This window comes from Thermobia domestica, chromosome 9, assembly GCF_964235325.1.
Source record: "Thermobia domestica chromosome 9, izTheDome1.hap1.1, whole genome shotgun sequence".
NCBI classification, from domain to species: Eukaryota; Metazoa; Arthropoda; class Insecta; order Zygentoma; family Lepismatidae; genus Thermobia; species Thermobia domestica.
Window position 1 is genome coordinate 81,188,060 of NC_137462.1, and position 20,473 is coordinate 81,208,532.

The window sequence follows — 20,473 nt, forward strand, 5'->3', positions numbered from 1 at the left end:
GAAATAAAATGAAATCTCTCAGTTTAACGTCCCACGATTATGCCTGTTAGACTGAGGGGGACGGATGAATAAGGCAAGCGAATTATGATGGAAGAATTGGTGGAATGAGAATGTGGGGGGAAACGGGAGTCCCTGAGAATACCCATGGACACGACGTAATCCACCATAAGCTTACTTGGCCGAGATATCGAGCCAGGGCCCTACACAATAGAGGGAAACGCTCTACCACTGAGCCACGGTGTTCCCCTGTAGTTGAAAATGATCCATGGGAATTTAGGGGAGCTGGAAAAAAGAAATTGATTGGAAATTAAGATTAGGACTACGTCGTATGCAAATTTGTCTTCGGTGCAGGAATCCTGGGTTCACATCTCGGTGGAGCTCATGTAGTTTAGATAAATAGTAAGCTGTGTATATCCACGTCTTTAGGGTTATCTAGGCGACAAGAATTGAGACTTGTCTCGTCTCAAAAAGGTGCCACGAAAGTGATCTGTCGTCTCAGAAAGTGTATTTGTTTCTACCCGAAATTCTCTGTCTCGTCTCATATATCGTCACGAAAACTCTGTCTACACTTCTCGTTTCGTTGACAATCCTGCACGTGTTCCATAGCCCTGATGCTGGAAAGGGGCAATCTTCAAACCGAACAACCAGTATCATGTATAGAAACTGAGTATTTATGGCTATATCATGGGTATATACACACTAATAAACTTTCTTCAATTCTGACTTCCCAGAGTATCAATGAGCTGGAAGCATTCGTAAGTGTTTCAGAGGAATTGTAACCATAGAAATTATTGCTTTTTATATTACTGAGTTAGATCTTGGAAGTAGAATTCAATAAATTCAATCCTTCTGCTACTGTTCTTTGAAATACTCTATAAAGTATAGCATTTTCGTTCGTTAATATTGTGGAACTTTTCTTTCGACTTTTTTTTTTTTTTTTTTTTTTTTTTTTTTACCGACACATATGTTTGGTTGTTCTTAAGTATTGTAGGTTGAAGAATTCCTTTATCTTACTCGATCCATTGTTTGCTATTCTCGTTTCGGGAAGATGTTAAGTGATCTCAGCCGCCAGCATTGCACGATCTGTTGAAAACTCAGCCCGGCTCATTTCCCTGATCCGGCACAGCATTGGAAACTCTTCGTACTCTATGTTTTTCTTTAAATATATAAGATTTAAAGCACAACATTTAATATAAGTGTTCCTGTATCTTGATGAAATAATAATGCTAAGCTTATATATGACCAATGGGGACATTGTTGTCCAATAGTAGAGTGCTCATCTGTGGTGTACTGTCTTGCATGGCGCCCGAAGGGGAGGGCAGGGTGGGGCACAGGCCCCCCTCTGGCTCTCTAAATTGTATACGTAATATAGCAAACCACGTATATTAAATAACAGACGTAATATAGCAACCATGGAGATGGGCCCCTCCTTAGAAAATTTTCTTTGGGCGCTCCTGCTGTCTTGGGTTCGATCCGAAGCCGTCTGAGTTTGTGGCGGACAACGTCGTGTCTATGGGTTCTTTATAATCATTCATTTATATTAAGAGGGTTCTCGACGCCGAAATTAAATTTCCGCAAATTTTAAACGTTTCCCTAAATATTTCATAAACTTATAAAGAGGAGAAAAATTGCAAGTTGTTGTTCTTTTAACAATGTGATTTTCCAAATGATAGCGTAGTTACAACTCCTTTGCATGTTTTGGTTATGTAAAAAAGCTAGGAACGAATTGTTTTTTCGCGGTAAAAATTTGATTTCCTAACTTTCGAACAACGGAAAACATTCAGAGAAGTTGTAACTACCCTATCATTTGTAAAACCATATTGTTAAAAGAACAACAACTTGCAATTTTTCTCTGCTTTATACGTTACTGGGATATTTACGAAAAAGTTTAAAATTTGCGGGCAATTTAATTTCGGCGTCGAGAGCCCTCTTAATGGACCTTCTCCGTTAACCTAGAGAAGGTCTTCTAACCTTTTCCACTGCCATACCACTAAAGTATATTAATTATTAACACTACCATAAATCAGTTAAACTGGGTTGTAGTGTATATCGAACCAAATCAATTGTTCTATCATTATTGTTATTAATTTCCCGTTGTCAGGCTTCCAAACTGTGCTAAGCTAAGTATCGGAAGTCTAATAGAGCGGTTATGTACGTTTGTCTGTCTAACTGTTAACACGTATCTAAGTAGAAAAGCAGTCAAGATATCAAAAATCTGTTTCTTAAAATCTATTCAGCGTCCTAGGAATAGGTTCCATCTCGCCAGTTATTCCTGTATTTAAACCAGAAGTGGTAGTAATTAAGCATTTTCGATTTCACCTTCGATCACCATACGAATAAAACAAAAACGGTAACAGGTAGTGACAAGCGGTTTTTTGGAATCGATTCGACGTCTGATAAAAAAAAAAAAATGCCATCTTCACACGTGTCTCTCTACTAATTGATAGAAATGTACTACTAATTTTAGTTTCAATATTATAAAACATAGCAAGTAATACAGTATTATTTCATTACCTTGATATGGATTTTCGTAGCTGTCACTACGTCTCTTGTCAAAAATTAGGCGGACAACCAACTTCGGAATAAATGCCATATCTTCTATCTTTGCACAATATAATTAAGGAAAACGTAAAGTTTAAAAAGTTGATCATAATTTTGAGCTACTGTATATCTTAGTACCCATATTGTGACGTACTATTGTCCATGATGAAGAGCTTGACTTGAGTATACAGTACTTCCAGTCTATTAGTTTCATCTCAAGTAACGCAGATGGTGTGATTATCATACAGCACTAATTTTTAAGTTTAAAACAGAAATCTTTTTCTCTACTCTCTGGAAAAGTATACACATAAGCATTTCTATACGCCCATATAATTTTGTTTACCTTTATTATATCTATTGATTGATATCTATCTCATCTATTTTTTATTTTCTTTTCGTTTATTTATTTATTTTTGTTTCTCATTTAAACCATGTTCGTAATAAGTAGCAACTAGTATTTTATTTCCTCCTCCGACGGTTAATATTTACATAAAGTGTCAAAGTTTCTGTCAAGCACTAATGTCAACGTATGAATGGGAAGCGGAACATTTATTTAGTCGCAGTGTTGCCACACTTGGTACAATTGTACCAAATTCAGCCCTTTTTGTCATTCATTGGCCCGTTGGTACCACGGAGGCATTTTGAGCCCCTTTTGTGAAAAAGTTGGTACAATTCTACCCAATTCATCACCATTTAACAAATAACCGAGAATGAAGTGCAATAATTTATATTTTAATATTTTATTATAACCTACTGATTACACACGAACTCGGAGATGATTGATTTCTTGCTCGTTTTATATATTTTTTTTCATATATGGGCATAATACTGTTTTGGTTTATTAAGTCACTTTGATTTCCTTACAATACATACCGAAGATGATAACTGTTTTCCCTTTTAATTTGCGGCCTGTGTTATACTTCCTACGTGCGAGAAAAGTTTCATCTACTTCCACGGTTGTTCGGTGTCCTCCTATTTGGATGTTTTTAAAAATTATTTTTTAAAGAACAGTTTCTTGATTTGGACTGTTGGAAGAGGGGGGATTCCCGAACTTTACCTTTTATTTTAGGTTCGTGTAATAGAGCCAGGTGTTACACTGGTACAGGGTCGTGCCGTGGGGGGTGGGGCGAGCGGGGCGACGGCCCCGGGCACCGAAGCAAGGGGGGCGAAAAATTCGGAAGAAAAAAGGAAAAAAGATAGGAAAAAATACTTGGAATATATGTATGGGGGCGAAATCGTATACTCTCGCCCCGGGCGCTGATTTTCCACGGCACGGTCCTGCACTGGTATAAAATAAAGAATTCAGCCCTTTTTGTTGGAATTTGGTACTATTTTTCAGCCCACTCCATAGCTAGGACTGTGGCAACACTGTTTAGTCGTGATCTGACGCTTGAGTGATTCACACTTCACGTAATACTCTTTCCAAGTGAAGTAGAGTTATTCTAACAATCATTGCTCTTTCTATTATAAATGTGTCTTACTAACACAAGTAAGGATGGTGACTGATTAACTTATTATCTTACAAATGTAACATTGATGTGTTTAATCGCATTATGAATCAGAGAAAACACTTTCTGAGTAGGACTGACTTGAAGCTGTAGATAATGTATCGTTTGGTTGGAGATCGTTTATCCTGCAAAGGACTATTCTATCCACTCTTCTTATGAGGAGAACTTTTTTTCAGTCGTTTCCGTAGTGTAGTGGTTATCACGTGCGCCTCACACGCGCAAGGTCCCCGGTTCGATCCCGGGCGGAAACACATAAGTATTTTTGAAGTTTTATAACTTTCACATTATTCATGTAGGAATACAGAAATGTTAAAAAACATATTGTGAGGTAGAAGGGAGTATCTAGAAAGTTAAAGAAAAGTCAAATGTACGAAGTCGAAAGGAAACTTATTGCATTTTATTCTCTACACTTTCCTAAAATTATTCTGTCTATGGCTATACTTCAGAGCTGAACACTTAATTAGTGTTTCTTAAGGTTCCTCCTCTCTAATTTTACTAACAATTTGTAATTATTGTCAGTAAATTAAAGACAATGAAGAGTATTGAAAAATTGAAAATGAGCCAGATAATATCTACAAAACGCTGTTAAATAAACCAACAGGCTAAATAACTTTTATCAAATCTTTCCTTTTGCACCAAATTGTTCAAGTCTAGCATATAAACATGAACGGAGTAATCTTAGCAGGAAAGGGGAAACTAAAATCCAACGAATTATATTTTTGGTAATTTAAAATGGATATGAGGCGAAAATGTTACCCTATCTCTTAGTTCTTTATTTTTTTCATTACTACATGAGCACTGAAAAAGTTATAAAAATTTGAAAACTTTTATGTTTCCGCCTGAGATCGAACGGGGGACCTTGCGCGTGTGATAGCCTCTACACTATGGAAACAATTGTAAGCCACTCCTGATAAGAAGAGACGACAGAATAGTCCTTTCTATGGTAAACGAGTTAAGAGTTAAACATATCTTTCCAATTAAGATCCCAGGAAGGGATATTGTCCTTTGAAAACTCTTGAATGAAAGGATATTAGTGAGGAGAAACAGTTCGAGGCAAATGAAAGCAAGATCACTAATTACTTAACAAAGAAAATTAAAATTTTATCTCTTCATAATTGAACGATGAATATTTCCGGTGCATATTTCATGCATTTAATGTTCTGGTTTCCGTTGAGATTTTAAATAAACTATGTGCTAATAAATAATGAACCGATTTAGCAATAAGCATTACCATGTATCAAATTGTGAATCAACTGATAAATTATTAATAGTGTTGAAGATACTTTTACGTAGAAATGAATAACACAAATTACGAGGGTCGTGCCGACGGTTTTTAGGTTCTCTTTGACAGATCAACTTATCTAGACAAAACCTTTTACAATTTCTCAAAATAGCCCGCAAACATCAATACACTTTTGCATTCGTGAAAACTAGGAGTCAAATATTTTTAAAAATTCGTGATTCTTTTTTTAAAAAATATCAGAAATGTTATTATTTTACGCTGCGATAGCCTCATCACATGTTTGAAAGCAGAATCCTTGAAGGTTTTTCTTGAGTTTTGGGGAAAAGGTAAAGTCACACGGAGATAAACCTGGAGAATGAACTGGGCACGCTTACGGACTCAACTTTTCTGTAGAAACTCTGAAGTTTTCGCTGCTGTGTCTGGCCATGCATTGCCATGCTGAAGAAAATAAGATAGTGGAGACTCGGTGGGCAGGTCTCCAAGCTTCAAAGACACTCGGAAGGCAATAAGTAATGTACCACTTCGCTGTTACTGTTCGTCGAACATCTAACTGCATAAGTGCTACATGGCCGGTCATAGAGAAAGAAAGATGCAGGGGCGTCATTTACGGAGGGCAGGAGGGGGCAATTGCCCCCCCAAGAGTTTGAAAAATGCATATATCTTAGTCGGTGCATACTAATATACTAGTAAAAAATGTGAAATTCTTATGTCGGTGGTGCTCTTGCCCCCCCCCCCCAAGCAAAGTCTGAAATGACGCCCCTGGAAAGATGACGCTATCGCTTTAACCACGCTCCGTGCTGGTTCAACTTTGGAAAGTAGAATTTCATTTTGGATACATCATAATGTTTACTGCTGTTTTTTTCGGGGACATAGCTATAAATTCATGTTCCGCCCCCTGCTACATCACTGGACCAAGTCTATCAATTTCATTGGGAGGAGAGAGATATGTTGAATAACTGCGCAATTTCATCCCTCTAGCTCTACTTTTTTTGAGTAAAGCCAGGAACTTTTGAGCAATTCCTCGTATTAATAATAATATGAATGAGTTTTCAAAATCGTATATAAAATAGACTAACTGAATTCGGTGGCTCCTAACATAATAGGGATATGTTATACAATAGAAGGCCGGCAAGTAGAAACTATTCACTATAACGTTAGTCTAACAAATAATTATGCACATAGTCTTTGGAATGTGGCGCCGTGGCTTAGTTGGTTAAAGCGCCTGTCTAGTCAACAGGAGATCGAGGGTTCGAATCCCTCCGGTGCCTTGTAATATTTGTGACTCCTTTTTAAGTAAGTGACTTTATACTTCCCTCCTTTTAATTCACTTCATGTCACTGTTAGTGTACCAAATTTCACATAAGTAAATCCCCACGCTAAGCGGGTTTGCATATCCAGGCTCCTAACTATGAAAATATTTACGATCACTCCAACCCCAATCATTTCACAGATTCAACCTGTTGTATATAAGTTATTAGGACGTAAAATTGAATGTAATTTATACGAAAAACCCTTTTATGCATTGCAAGACCTGTAACGTCCAAATATTCACCACAAACTTAAAGTTGTATCGACATAAACAAACAAAAAAAAAAAAAAGTGTGGAGCACGAAACCACTTTACACAAAAGTCAAAAGAGGTCATTGAAGACATAGCACCTGGTCGAGCGGTTTGTGTCACTAGTCTATCAATCAGAAGTTTCTGTGTTCAAACCCTGTAGAAAATATTCGTTTTTTTTTTCTGAAAAGTGTGTTCCTATTTTCATCAGAGAACTGAGAACATTTCTTTGAATAAATCTTTGGAAACTACTTTTCTCTCAAATTCGGTGAGAAGCGAACATTATATGAATTGCTAATCTAAAATCCACAGCTGAGAACAAAATATTAAGTATGTTCAATATGTCATTATTATCATTTGATTTGTAATTAAAAACTAATTATAAGCATTGACGATTTCAGAAGATTCTCCCCGGTAATGGTCAAGATATGAATGAGAAAAAACTGATAAAACATTATTAGTCTACTTTGAGCATGATCGAAAATAACTTATGGCCACGAAGGGGAAATTTATGTCGACAGGGTCTCAAATTCTCCGACGGGTCATGACCTGAAATTATCATTGTTTGAAAGGTTTCCTTAACAAATAGAATATTATATTTATTTCTCGTTCTACGTTTTGAAATGGAAAAATCATAATTTTAAATAGAATTATAATACGATAAGCATAAAGATTTATACAACTAATGAAGTAAATATCCTTGTGTAAGTTATCGATTTCTATTCGGATTAAAACTCCAATACTCGTTTGCATCACACTTTAAAGTAATTTCTCTCTATATATATATTTCCTACTGGAAAGCATGTTTAACTCCAATTACTTAATCAATATTTTTAATAATATATTTTTATTGTAATACTCTTACTATTCAATGTTGTATGCACTTAATTTCTCAAAGCAAAACCTCACAAATGTATAATTGACTAGTAAATATTATCAAATAAATTATCATTTAGTTTACGTAAATATTGCATCGCCTGATTTGAAACTTCGTATTTTAAATAATAATAATAATAATAATAATAATAATAATAATAATAATAATAATAATAATAATAATAATAATAATAATAATAATAATAATAATAATAGTAATAAAATCATAGCCATATCTTTATCAGAATTTCAGGCTTAGTCAATAAATGAATTCAACATAGTCTCTATTCGAAGCTCTATTTAATCGAATCAGATAGAAATACGAAGAGGAACTTCGAGAACAGGTAAAAAAAAATGTCACTTTGGTGGGTTTGGAAGTAACTTTTAAGAGTTTTTTTTTTTTTTTACAAATTACAGACAAATGCCTTGAACACTTTTTTCTTTTCTTTAAGTTAACTGATTCACCGAACGTATCTGACATATGAGTAACTTTTCTCTATTCGGTTATACACGTTTTTCCATTAACCTTGAACGACAAGAATACGAACACAAAAACATCCACATAGGTATGACAGTTAAAATTCCTAACTACCCCCACGGGGAATCGAACCCGGGACCACATACACCTCAGGCACACGTGCTAGCCACTAGACCAGCGGGAAGAGCAAATGAAATGTATTTTGTAGTGTCTGAAGTTTATAGCTATTTCACCCTGTTGTAGTATGTCTATTGATTTTTTAATGTTTACCGTATTCGTTACTTTGAGGAATGATATATATTATTGATATAGGCTTTATTACATATTCGGCCATAAATATTATATAAATTATCAGAATTATTCATGATCTTCCATGGAAATTCACTGGTGCATGCACAGTAGACAGACAGTGTAATTGGAAGATGAGTTCAACAGAGATTATATATTCCGCCGATTATATTTTATTTAATAACTATTTAGAAGAGATAACGAAAACGAGTCTACATAATGAAGATGGAATTTCCGTAGAAGATAGAATGGTGAGGTGTATACGGTTTGGGGTTGATATGGTTGTTGTTGCAGAATCTAAAAAGAAAATTAATAAGATGTAGAAAACTTGAGAAAGGCTTGTGAAGAATATGGGATGAAAATAAATGTTAGAAAGACAAAATCCATGGTGATTGAAACGAAGCGATCGGTGTGAAATATAGAAGTAGGAGCGGGAAAAAACAACAAGTGATTAGTTTTCGATATCTGAGTACTATTACTAGTGATGATATGACATGCGAACGTGAAATAAAAGCAAGGATAGAAATGGCGAAAAGAGCCTTTAGGATGGAGGAAATAGTATTTTGAGGGGACCACGAATAGAGTTGTAAAGAAAAAGACTCATAAAAGGCTTCGTTTACTGTATTTTACTGTATTTATAGGACATAAACATGGACGAAACTGTAGAAACTGTTAAGAAGGAACTGTATCATGACGGATGTGCTAGAGGGTATGGTGGCAGGGAAGAGAGGGAGAGGACGAATTAGACTATATAGAAACAGAATTAGGCTATTGGCGATATCAAAACAGAAAAATCGTATGTGAAGATGGAGAGGTTAACAGAGGATCGTGGAGCATGGCAGCTTCTCAGCTGCGGTAAGTGACCCGCTGGTAATGGTGGAATACTTCTGATATAATGATACTGATTATGCATAGTAGGAACAGAAATATCCACTTTACTGTCATTGCTAATACGAATCACAATGCAAATTTCTACAGGTTGTCAAAATACCTCGCTCTAAAAGCTGTAGAAAACTATATGTTACTATGCGAGGGAAAATCATAGGTCGAGCAACAATTAGACAAATTGCCATTCAGATAGCTAGGGGTATGAGCTGTGACGAGAAAACAGTGAAGAAATTGATTTAGCGGTATGAAGAAGGTAGTGAATATTTCACATCTTGGCCAAGAAGTAGGAGACCAATAATAATAATAATAATAATAATAATAATAATAATAATAATAATAATAATAATAATAATAATAATAATAATAATAATAATAATAATCCCAGGAATTTATATTTATTTCCAGCAAGACTTTTGCATACCCTCCTAGTGCAATATGTTTTTGTAAAACGGCAATTATAAAATTGTCAAGCTGAATTTGAAAGTCATAATAAGTAGTGCTTTATTTATTTATTGCACAATTCTTTTATGCCAGTAGCTTTCGCCACCTTACTCGCTCTTCATGCTTACTCAGGAGGAAGCTGCGGGTCCCTAGGTTGGGAACTACTGCTTTCCACCAAGGAATTCAGACATCCTGTTAGAAATTTGTGTTCTGACCAACATCAGAAAGTTGTGTTCTTCTGTTTCTACTGCGCATACACCAGTGAATTTCCATGGAAGATCATGAATAATTCTGATAATTTATATATTTATGGCCAAATATGTAATAAAACCTATATCAATAATATATATCATTCCTCAAAGTAACGAATACGGTAAACATTAAAAAATCAATAGACATACTACAACAGGGTGAAATAGCTATAAACTTCAGACACTACAAAATACATTTCATTTGCTCTTCCCGCTGGTCCAGTGGCTAGCACGTGTGCCTCAGGTGTATGTGGTCCCGGGTTCGATTCCCCGTGGGGGAAGTTAGGAATTTTAACTGTCATACCTATGTGGATGTTTTTGTGTTCGTGTTCTTGTCGTTCAAGGTTAATGGAAAAGAGTGTATAACCGAGTAGAAAATAGAGAAAAGTTACTCATATGTCAGATACGTTCGGTGAATCAGTTAACTTAAAGAAAAGAAAAAAGTGTTCAAGGCATTTGTCTGTAATTTGTAAAAAAAAAAAAAAAAAACTCTTAAAAGTTACTTCCAAACCCACCAAAGTGACATTTTTTTTTACCTGTTCTCGAAGTTCCTCTTCGTATTTCTATCTGATTCGATTAAATAGAGCTTCGAATAGAGACTATGTTGAATTCATTTATTGACTAAGCCTGAAATTCTGATAAAGATAGGGCTATGATTTTATTACTACTACTACTATTATTATTATTATTATTATTATTATTATTATTATTATTATTATTATTATTATTATTATTATTATTATTATTATTATTATTTAAAATACGAAGTTTCAAATCAGGCGATGCAATATTTACGTAAACTAAATGATAATTTATTTGATAATATTTACTAGTCAATTATACATTTGTGAGATTTTGCTTTGAGAAATTAAGTGCATAGAACATTGAATAGTAAGAGTATTACAATAAAAATATATTATTAAAAATATTGATTAAGTAATTGGAGTTAAACATGCTTTCCAGTAGGAAATATATATAGAGAGAGGAATTACTTTAAAATGTGATGCAAACGAGTATTCGAGTTTTAATCCGAATAGAAATCGATAACTTACACAAGGATATTTACTTCATTAGTTGTATAAATCTTTATGCTTATCGTATTATAATTCTATTTAAAATTATGATTTTTCCATTTCAAAACGTAGAACGAGAAATAAATATAATATTCTATTTGTTAAGGAAATCTTTCAAACAATGATAATTTCAGGTCATGACCCGTCGGAGAATTTGAGACCCTGTCGACATAAATTTCCCCTTCATGGCCATAAGTTATCTTCGATCATGCTCAAATGGACTAATAATGTTTTATCAGTTTTTTCTCATTCATATATTGACCATTACCGGGGGAGAATCTTCTGAAATTGTCAATGCTTATAATTAGTTTTTCACTACAAATCAAAGGATAATAATGACATATTGAACATACTTAATATTTTGTTCTCAGCTGTGGATGTTAGATTTTCAATTCATATAATGTTCGCTTCTAATCGAATTTGAGAGAAAAGTAGTTTCCAAAGATTTATTCAAAGAAATGTTCTCAGTTCTCTGATGAAAATAGGAACACACTTTTCAGAAAAAAAACGAATATTTTCTACAGGGTTTGAACACAGAAATTTCTGATTGATAGACTAGTGACACAAACCGCTCGACCAGTTGTTATGTCTTCAATGACCTCTTTTGACTTTTGTGTAAAGTGGTTTCGTGCTCCACACTTTTTTTTTGTTTGTTTGTTTGTTTATGTCGATACAACTATAAGTTTGTGGTGAATATTTGGACGTTACAGGTCTTGCAATGCATAAAAGGGTTTTTCGTATAAATTACATTCAATTTTACGTCCTAATAACTTATATACAACAGGTTGAATCTGTGAAATGATTGGGGTTGGAGTGATCGTAAATATTTTCATAGTTAGGAGCCTGGATATGCAAACCCGCTTAGCGTGGGGATTTACTTATGTGAAATTTGGTACCAGTGGGTGTAGTGAAATATCGAAACCTTTGTATTTGTGTGGAGAAGTCTGTTCATAAAATGCGTCAGAGCAATATTAGACAAAAGTCGCTACATACGACTTTTATTTCAACTAAAATCCCAGTTCAGTCGACTACCCATCTTTTAACATTTTAGTGCGCAGTGTTGCTCTCAAGCAACATCGCATTCTATTGCGTTATCCGCACGAATTATAACTTCAGTGATCATTTAATTGGCATTATTACTTTCATACAATATTCATATACATGATTTGCAGGTCGCTTCTGTAGGTACTTTTTTTTAGAACAGGAGACAGTCAAATTTAGTATTGTAGAAGCTTTATCTCCTACATTCCGCGAAAGTTCATTTTTTAACTTTTTTATTTGTGGTTTCTTGCTCTGTAGGAAAATAAATATTTCAACGAGACTGTTGGTAATTATTGAGAGTATTCTTATGATATTTTACCATAATAGGGCAATGCTGCTCAGTAGCTACATATAAGACATATTTTATGAAAACGTTTCTTTGAAATAAGCGCCCTGTATTTTATAACCAAAGTACAAAAATACTTTAAAAATTACGAAATTATGATCAGGAAGACATTGTTCAACCATAAAAGCAAACTAAATATTTTAATGGTAATGCTACCAATGCTTGCCCATTAAAGGGTTAAGGATAGAAATGGCAATGGATGGTTCAGGTTTCCGAACAATGCTCTGGCTCTTCTAAAATGCAAATTTTGAAAACAGTATTGAACATCTTGACATTGCATTTTCAAAATTTCAAATAAATAATCTAATTATTTCTTTGTATTAGGGCCTATTGTAATTCAGGTTAGAAGGGAGCATGCTGCTTAGAATTGCTTCTTTGCATGCCTTGGGTATCAAAAAAATAAATTAATCTATTCATAATTTACGTTTTAGATGATTCATTTGAATTTGATCTGTGTTTATTCAGGAATATTATTGTTTACGTAAACTAATGTTTATTGTATTCGTTGTATTTTCTCCGCACTTGTTTAGAAGGAAGAATTTTAATACAATTATGTCTAGTGTTCGAAATCTGGTTGGTATGAGAAAGGAACATGGATTAAGCTTCCATTGTTTAATAAATATTCATTAACAGATTTCCATTAGAGATTATCGAAAGAACTTTTTGTATGAAAGTTTACGATAAAGTATAACATACAATCATACAAATTATTTTAAGCACAAATAATTGATACACAGGGTGGTCTTAAACCTTCGCACAATAGGAGACTACAAGATTTGTTCTATGTTATCATTATCATTGTCGATAAACATCTGTATTCAGGACATACGGAGAGGACGGGTCCTGGGGATCCGGACCCGCGAAATCTCGACTTTTCTGTAAATTTAGTATAATTTTAGGGATGATTTTACAAATTTTAATATAATTTATCCTTATAAAGAATTTGGCCTCCCTAAAAAAAAAAAAAAAAAAAAAAAGCTTTGGACCCTTCCCGAAATAAATTTCTGTGTACTTGTCTGTCTGTAGATGTTGGCCCACACCACGTTGTATGTGGGTGGAATATCTGGCGAAAAAGCATCACACTCTGAAGCAATTTACTCACGCAGATGTTCCTTGTCTTTGATATTTGCACTTTATACTTTGGCTTTCAAGCAGTCTCACACTGTGGAACCCATTGGATTTTATAACCGGGGATCTGGGAGCCCATTCCACGGTTCGTCTGCGACCAATCCACCGACGGAAGTTTTTATCAAACCAGTGACGTACTGTACCTGCAATCCTTTATGTGGTGGTGCTCTCTGTTTTGCATAAACTAATACGAACATGAATGAACCAATTATTTCTAAGTCTGAGATTTGAAATCATTTTCCCAGCATTGGAAGATATGTTTCGCTAGTAATAAGTAGTCTTCAAAAAAGTAGGCATCAACGATACACCAAACAATGATCCGTTCGGCATCTTGCTGTTTCATATCAGTAAATCAATGCGCATTCTGGTTGAATCAGTAATAATACATATTTTACCGATTTACCTATCTGTTAACACACACACACACACACACAAAAATTGCTTTATCGGAAAACATTATCCTGCTTTTAAAATATCCACGTCATCTATTATCTTCTTTAAAAACCACTCACACATTTCCACTTGACTGTTAGGATTGTCTTCTGTCAAATGGTGTAGTAACAACTTATAAGGGCGATGTTCATACTTTCTTAAGATTTGACTAATGGTTGTTTGGTGAAAGTCCAACTCAGGGCTCAAGCGACCTTCTGATTTCTGCGGCTCGAATACACTTTCACGAAGACCACTTCGTATACTATTTCTGATGGTCTTTGTCGTCCAGATCCGGACGCATTCTCCACATTACTTACCGTTTTGTATTTTTCTTAAAAACAACCAATTAGTACACATAACACTTACCATTTATGTGTACGCTTACATAACACACATAACACTTACCAATTAGTCAACATGACTCATCTGCTACAAGAAAAGAAAGAAATTATGTGTGAATTAATCACTATACATTACTTGCAACAAGAAAATAAAGACAATCCGCCTTATGCAGAGTCGTTTTGACATAAGATTAGCGTCATACTAAAGGCTTGACTTCTGCAGCAAACATATGTTAGTAGGGGCACTAATCACGCTTCAGAACGTCTCTGCATAAGGCCTAATATCTATAAAAATAGTCACTTTAATTAACCTGCAACAAACAACACCTTAGAATTGTAATCTCCCTATGATGTCTATCGGGCTTCTGGTCTATATACAGTGCATGGATATCGGAAACAGGTTATCCTCGTTCATTTGTATATTCGTATTTTTTAAGGTGTCAGAAATTTTTTTTCTTATGTTCTTAAGTATTTGACACACCTGGTACTATTCTATTCGTTACTATATTATAGACCTATTATTATGGTCTCCTCTGGGGGGCACCCTTAGAGCTCCGGGGGGCAGTGCCCCCCAAAAAACATGTCTGGAAGAAACACTGGTCAAAACCAGTTTCTCCTCTTCTTTTTAGTTATATGTAAAATTGTTCTTTTCTTCTCCACCATTTGTAACACACTCTCATTCGTTTCCCACTCGACCCAGCAGCAAAATTTTTGAAAACGCTGAAACGCTTACTTTTAATTGAGAGTTAAAATACCTAATTCCATAATTCAACTTAATCAAATCTTTACATTAGGCATTTTTTGGATAAACAAAAGAAACTGTGAATAGTATATAAAGAGTTCTTCTTTTCCCTTTAGGAGTGGAATTTCCGAAAACCCTGAAAGAAGCGTTCCCTTAAACTGAATTAAGAATTTATGAACCGAATTTTAAAACCTCCAATTTAAGTGAGTTCTCACATTAGGCACTTTCTGAATACTATAGAAATTGCCCCTCTTTTCTTCTTAAAAAGCAGAATTTCCTAAAACGCTGAAATGCATGTTCAGCTGATGTTATTGAGGACTTTTTTTTTATGCCGAGCTCATCTCCCGAACTTAATGAATTCGTTAGGTATACTATTCTTAGCAAAACAATTACATTTTATTTTACCGCCTTCAAGATATATTACATTTCTGAAATAAAACATATAGCATTTCAGAAAAGACCTTTCTTATCCCTTACTCCCATGACAAAAGAAGTTTTGTGTCAAGAGTTCACGTTTCTAGCTGTAGTGGTATACCCAGGCCACTGGTGAGTGAATCACTTTTACTCTTTTATAATGATAAATATAGATTAATGAGACAAATAATTATGTAAAATAAAGACCTTTTGTGGCGCCGTGGCTTAGTTGGTTAAAGCGCCTGTCTAGTAAACAGGAGATCGAGGGTTCGAATCTCTCCGGTGCCTAAGATACTTGTTTTATTTTTCTTTCGTAAAGTACTAACACATACACTCCCACATTCTTGTGATTCATTTCGTGTTTATAACATAAAGTGCGAGTACCGGGCAGACACATACTGTAGACTAATTTCAGTGTTCTTACTGGAAACTGTAGAGAAGTGAAGCTAAGCGGAAAGAATAGTCATAGTTGCTTCAAATGCACCAACTTGTTTACTGCAAAATAGAAAAATAAACCAAATTTAATGTTTCTAAAGTTAAGAGGTTCAGAGATAGACACATCTTATTATAACTCTAGCTTTTTTTCTTCAAACCCATTTTCTACCCCTCTAGGTAAAATACTAATAAACACTGAAACACACTGAATTCTTTTAAATAACAAATAAGTCCATAGGCCATTACCATATTTCATATCTTTAACCTTCAGCGATTCGGAGATACGGACATTTTAATAAAATAATTTGCCATTCCTATATCTATCAGTTCTTTCTTTAGTAGTGTCTTACGTCACAAATCCATGTACTGCCCAAATTTCAAGTTTCCAGCTTAAGCGGTGCAGCCTGGATAGTGGTCAGTCATTTATTTCCTCACTGGCTCACCCACTCAGGACTTTTTATTATTATTATTATTATAAAGGTAGCGAAATATGTAAATATGTGAGGGTGATTACGTGTTTAGCGCCGTGGAGTCATCCTGTAAACCATCGTCACGGGCGATGAGATATGGTGCCTGAAGTACGCCCCCGAAGGCAAGCGAAGTATGGAATAGCAGGGTCCAGGGTCGTCGAAAAGCATGAAGGTGCGAAATGAGATATTTCGCATCAAGGCAATGCTCGTGGTGTTCTCCCATTCTGAGGATCTCATCCATAAAGAATTCCTCCCTGACTGCACCACGTTAAATGCCGTTACGTATGTGGAAATTCTGAAACATATGCTGCAACGGACCAAACGGATAAGCCCTCAGTACGCCAAGCAAGGCGACTGAATCTTGCTCCACGACAATGCCCGGCCACACACTTCCTTTCTGGTGCAGCAGTTCTTGGCCAACAGGGGAGTTGTGTCAATCACCCACCATACTCCGCAGACTCGTTTCTCCCGGACTTTTTCTTGTTCTAGTAAAAAATTCTTAGGGTGGCCAGCATGGCTTCTCGCGGAGAGAGGCATGGCCCTTCCGGGTAATTCCACCTATGCATATGAATAATCTAAACACACACTAGAAGTTGGTTAATTTCCACACCATGTGCACGTAATTAAGAGATTCTAAGCAGCATGCTCACTTGAAATTTACTTTGGAATGGGACCTGGTATACTGAATTAAATAGAGTTATTGAAAACGCAACCTCATTATGATCAACACAGCTTCAAAGGAAACCAGAGAGTTCTTGGGAACCTTCCATTGCCCACTTAGTTCATTCTATCTATAACATGAATAAATCAAAAGAATGCAAGTGTCTTTTATTATTTATTTACTAAAGGAAAATAAGGTAAGGATGATCAGTCACTGGGGAGAATAGAATCATCGATCTCTTCTTTACTAGACAACCGCTTTAACCAACTTTTTTTTTTTTTTTTAATTACGTTTATTGAACTAAATTACCTATTACATTACATTACAGATACTGATATTACCTAGCGTCGGACAAGGATACTATAAAACCTTACAGGATCACTGTGAGAAAATTAGCAAATACAGAAGGGTCAGGCTTCGTGGACTGAAGAAATGTCTTATTACTAACATATTTTAAATACAACTAATATTCCTCCACTGTACATTTCGGCCGAGAAGACAGAGTATAATAGATTGTATGCCCGATATTCCAATTAACAGCATTAAGTTTAGTATAGGGATACCACACATAGTCCGGAAAAGCAAGCAGACGGTGATCAAAATAGTGAGCCGATTTACGACAGATCACCGCAAGTAAACAACGTGAGGAGGTGCAGATGCAAAGAGTATCATTACATTCCGATACACGATACAAAAGTGTATCCAGGCAACCACAGTGCACACAATTAGGAGAATCAGCACAATGGATAGTGTGAAATCGTTCATTACTAGGATGTAAATCATGAATAAAGCTCAACAAAACACTACGAATGTCCGAAGATAATATTTTGATGTGCTCATTACGCCAGATCACAGTCTAGTCATATGTGGGAAACATTTTACAAATACGATTCACAGAGTGACATAAAACACTGTGAAGTAATTCAGTATATATCTTTTTAGTGGACATCAACATCAACTAAGCCACGGCGCCACACACATACTCGAATTCACACATTTACTTGTCCCACTAGCTCTATAATAAAAGAAGTCCTGATAGGGTGAGTGAGTGGCTAGTATCCAGGCCAAACCACTGAAGCTGGACACTTGAAAATTGGGCAGTGCAAAATTGGATTTCTGACGTAAGATACTATTAAAGAAGGAAGGAAGTGATAGAAGTAGCAATTATAATATTAAAATGACCATATTTTAGAATCACTTAAGGTTAGAAATGTGAAATATGATAGATAGAGTTATTATTTTAAATAATTAATCTCGTGTTTCAGCGTTTATTGATATTTTACCTAGAGGGGTAGAAAATGTGTGGGAAGGAAAAAAAAAAGGTGGATTTATAATAAGAAATATGTAACTATCTCTAAATCTCTTAACTTTAGAAACATGAAATTTATTTTTCTCGTTTGCTGTAAATAAGTTAGTGCATTTCAAGAAACTATTAGTGTTCTTTCCGCTCAGCTCCACTTCTCTACAGCTTCCAGTAAGAACACTCGAAATAATCCAGAGTATATTTGTGTCTGCCCGGTTCTCGGAATTAATAGTATTCTAAACACAGAACGAATCAGAGGAATGCTGAAATGTATGCGTTAGTAACTTACGAAAGAAAAATTAAAGGAATACCTAAGGCACCGGAGGGATTCGAACCCTCGATCTCCTGTTTACTAGACAGGCGCTTTAACCAACTAAGCCACGGCGCCACATAATTAGTTCGTTTTCATAATTACTTGTCTCCTTAATCTATACTTATATATATAGGGTACCACTACGACTAGAAACGTGAAATCTTGGCATAAAACTGCTTTTGTCACGGAAGTAAGGGATGAAAAAAGGCTTTTCTAAAATGCAATATAGACCCTATTAATTTCAGATGTACAATATATGTTAAAGGCAGTAAAATAAAATTTAATTGTTTTACCAAGAATAGAATATCTAACGAATCAATTAAGTTCAGGAGACAAGCTCGGCATAAAAAAGTCATAATTAACATTAGCTGAGAACTTACATCAGCTTAGAAAATTCTGCTTTTAGAGGAGAAAAGGAGGCAATTTCTATAGTATTCAGAAAGTGCGCAATTTGTGTGTGTGTGTGTCTGAAGAAAGACTGATTTAAAATAGCCGTTCGTAAAGGGTTAAAGAGTATTCGAAAACATAGTTACCCTAATCTTTCTCATACTTTTTCAAAAAATAGCACATGTTGTGGAACATAAGAACACTGTCTCGTACTAAAGTGTCAATTGACTAATGATTGATATGTATTGATAATGTTGAAGGAAAGCTTCAAATAGGACTTAACAGTTATCATTATATAATATAAATTAATTTCAAATAAATTACGTTTTTGAGGAGTAGAGGTTGTGGTCCATCTACATCTCACCTCTGAGGTCTTCTGTCCAATGGAAGAAAAGCTGTTCATTTTACTACATGAAGATAAACATGAAAGTAATGGGCTTTTATTGAGAAATGGTAGGCCTATGTTGTATAAAGCAAGATTATGTCACGAACCAAAAAAGTCAATCAAAATGGAAATATATTAAATAACAAAACTAATTGGCATTTTAAGTCTTAAATTGATAAGCCAATTGTATTCTTGGACATTCTCAAGATTGGTCGGTAAACCAATCGACCAATAGTTTTTAGTGCCACCACCCCAGTTTTAAGGAGTAGAAAGAGTTTTTAGCTGATATTCCCAATCTTTCCCAATCTTGCAAACAACAGGCTATAACAAGCAATGGCACCTGATCTTTGACGGATGCGCAAACTAGTTGCTATGCACACCATCTAGTGAATGTATATTTGCTACGGATAATATCCGTATATATTATGTATGACTTTACGCCTTGGGAAACAGCTGACACCGATTTAAAATATATAGATATTATACGTAACAAATCTAAGTATCTATAAAGTAGCTCTATCTATCTTACATATCATACACGTCAGGTGTTGTGTGGGTGGAGTCATGACACGAGTTGGGAGAGATACTAAATATCATCCGAGTTTTTTGTGCGAGACAAGTAGTTATGCAAATGTGAAGTGTGTACGGCGCCGTGGCTTAGTTGGTTAAAGCGCCTGTCTAGTAAACAGGAGATCGAGGGTTCGAATCCCTCCGGTGCCTGGTAATGTTGATATTTTTCTTTAGTAAATCACAAATACATTGATATTACTTGCCTTCTGTTCGTCATTCTGTGTTGCTGCAGGCATATTGAAAGGAAATTAACCATTTGCATTTCCTTCTTTTACAAATAGTGACGTATAAAATCGGCCGTCCCTTCTGTATGCATGCATGGTCCCAATTCCATCCCTATGAGGAAATATCCTCTGAAGAG

At 35.2% G+C, this 20,473-nt stretch overlaps 5 non-coding genes across 5 annotated transcripts; 4 read left to right on the forward strand and 1 right to left on the reverse strand.

Annotated features, from left to right (window-relative positions):
• The first annotated feature begins 4,227 nt into the window (after positions 1–4,227).
• TRNAV-CAC (transfer RNA valine (anticodon CAC)) lies at positions 4,228–4,300 on the forward strand. Its single transcript has one exon. It is a non-coding gene; the product is annotated as a tRNA-Val (tRNA).
• Positions 4,301–6,486: 2,186 nt separating this feature from the next.
• On the forward strand, positions 6,487–6,560 carry TRNAT-AGU (transfer RNA threonine (anticodon AGU)). Its single transcript has one exon. It is a non-coding gene; the product is annotated as a tRNA-Thr (tRNA).
• A 9,242-nt stretch (positions 6,561–15,802) lies between these two features.
• On the forward strand, positions 15,803–15,876 carry TRNAT-AGU (transfer RNA threonine (anticodon AGU)). The gene has a single exon. It is a non-coding gene; the product is annotated as a tRNA-Thr (tRNA).
• A 2,895-nt stretch (positions 15,877–18,771) lies between these two features.
• Positions 18,772–18,845, reverse strand: TRNAT-AGU (transfer RNA threonine (anticodon AGU)). The gene has a single exon. It is a non-coding gene; the product is annotated as a tRNA-Thr (tRNA).
• A 1,343-nt stretch (positions 18,846–20,188) lies between these two features.
• TRNAT-AGU (transfer RNA threonine (anticodon AGU)) lies at positions 20,189–20,262 on the forward strand. The gene has a single exon. It is a non-coding gene; the product is annotated as a tRNA-Thr (tRNA).
• Positions 20,263–20,473: the final 211 nt, after the last annotated feature.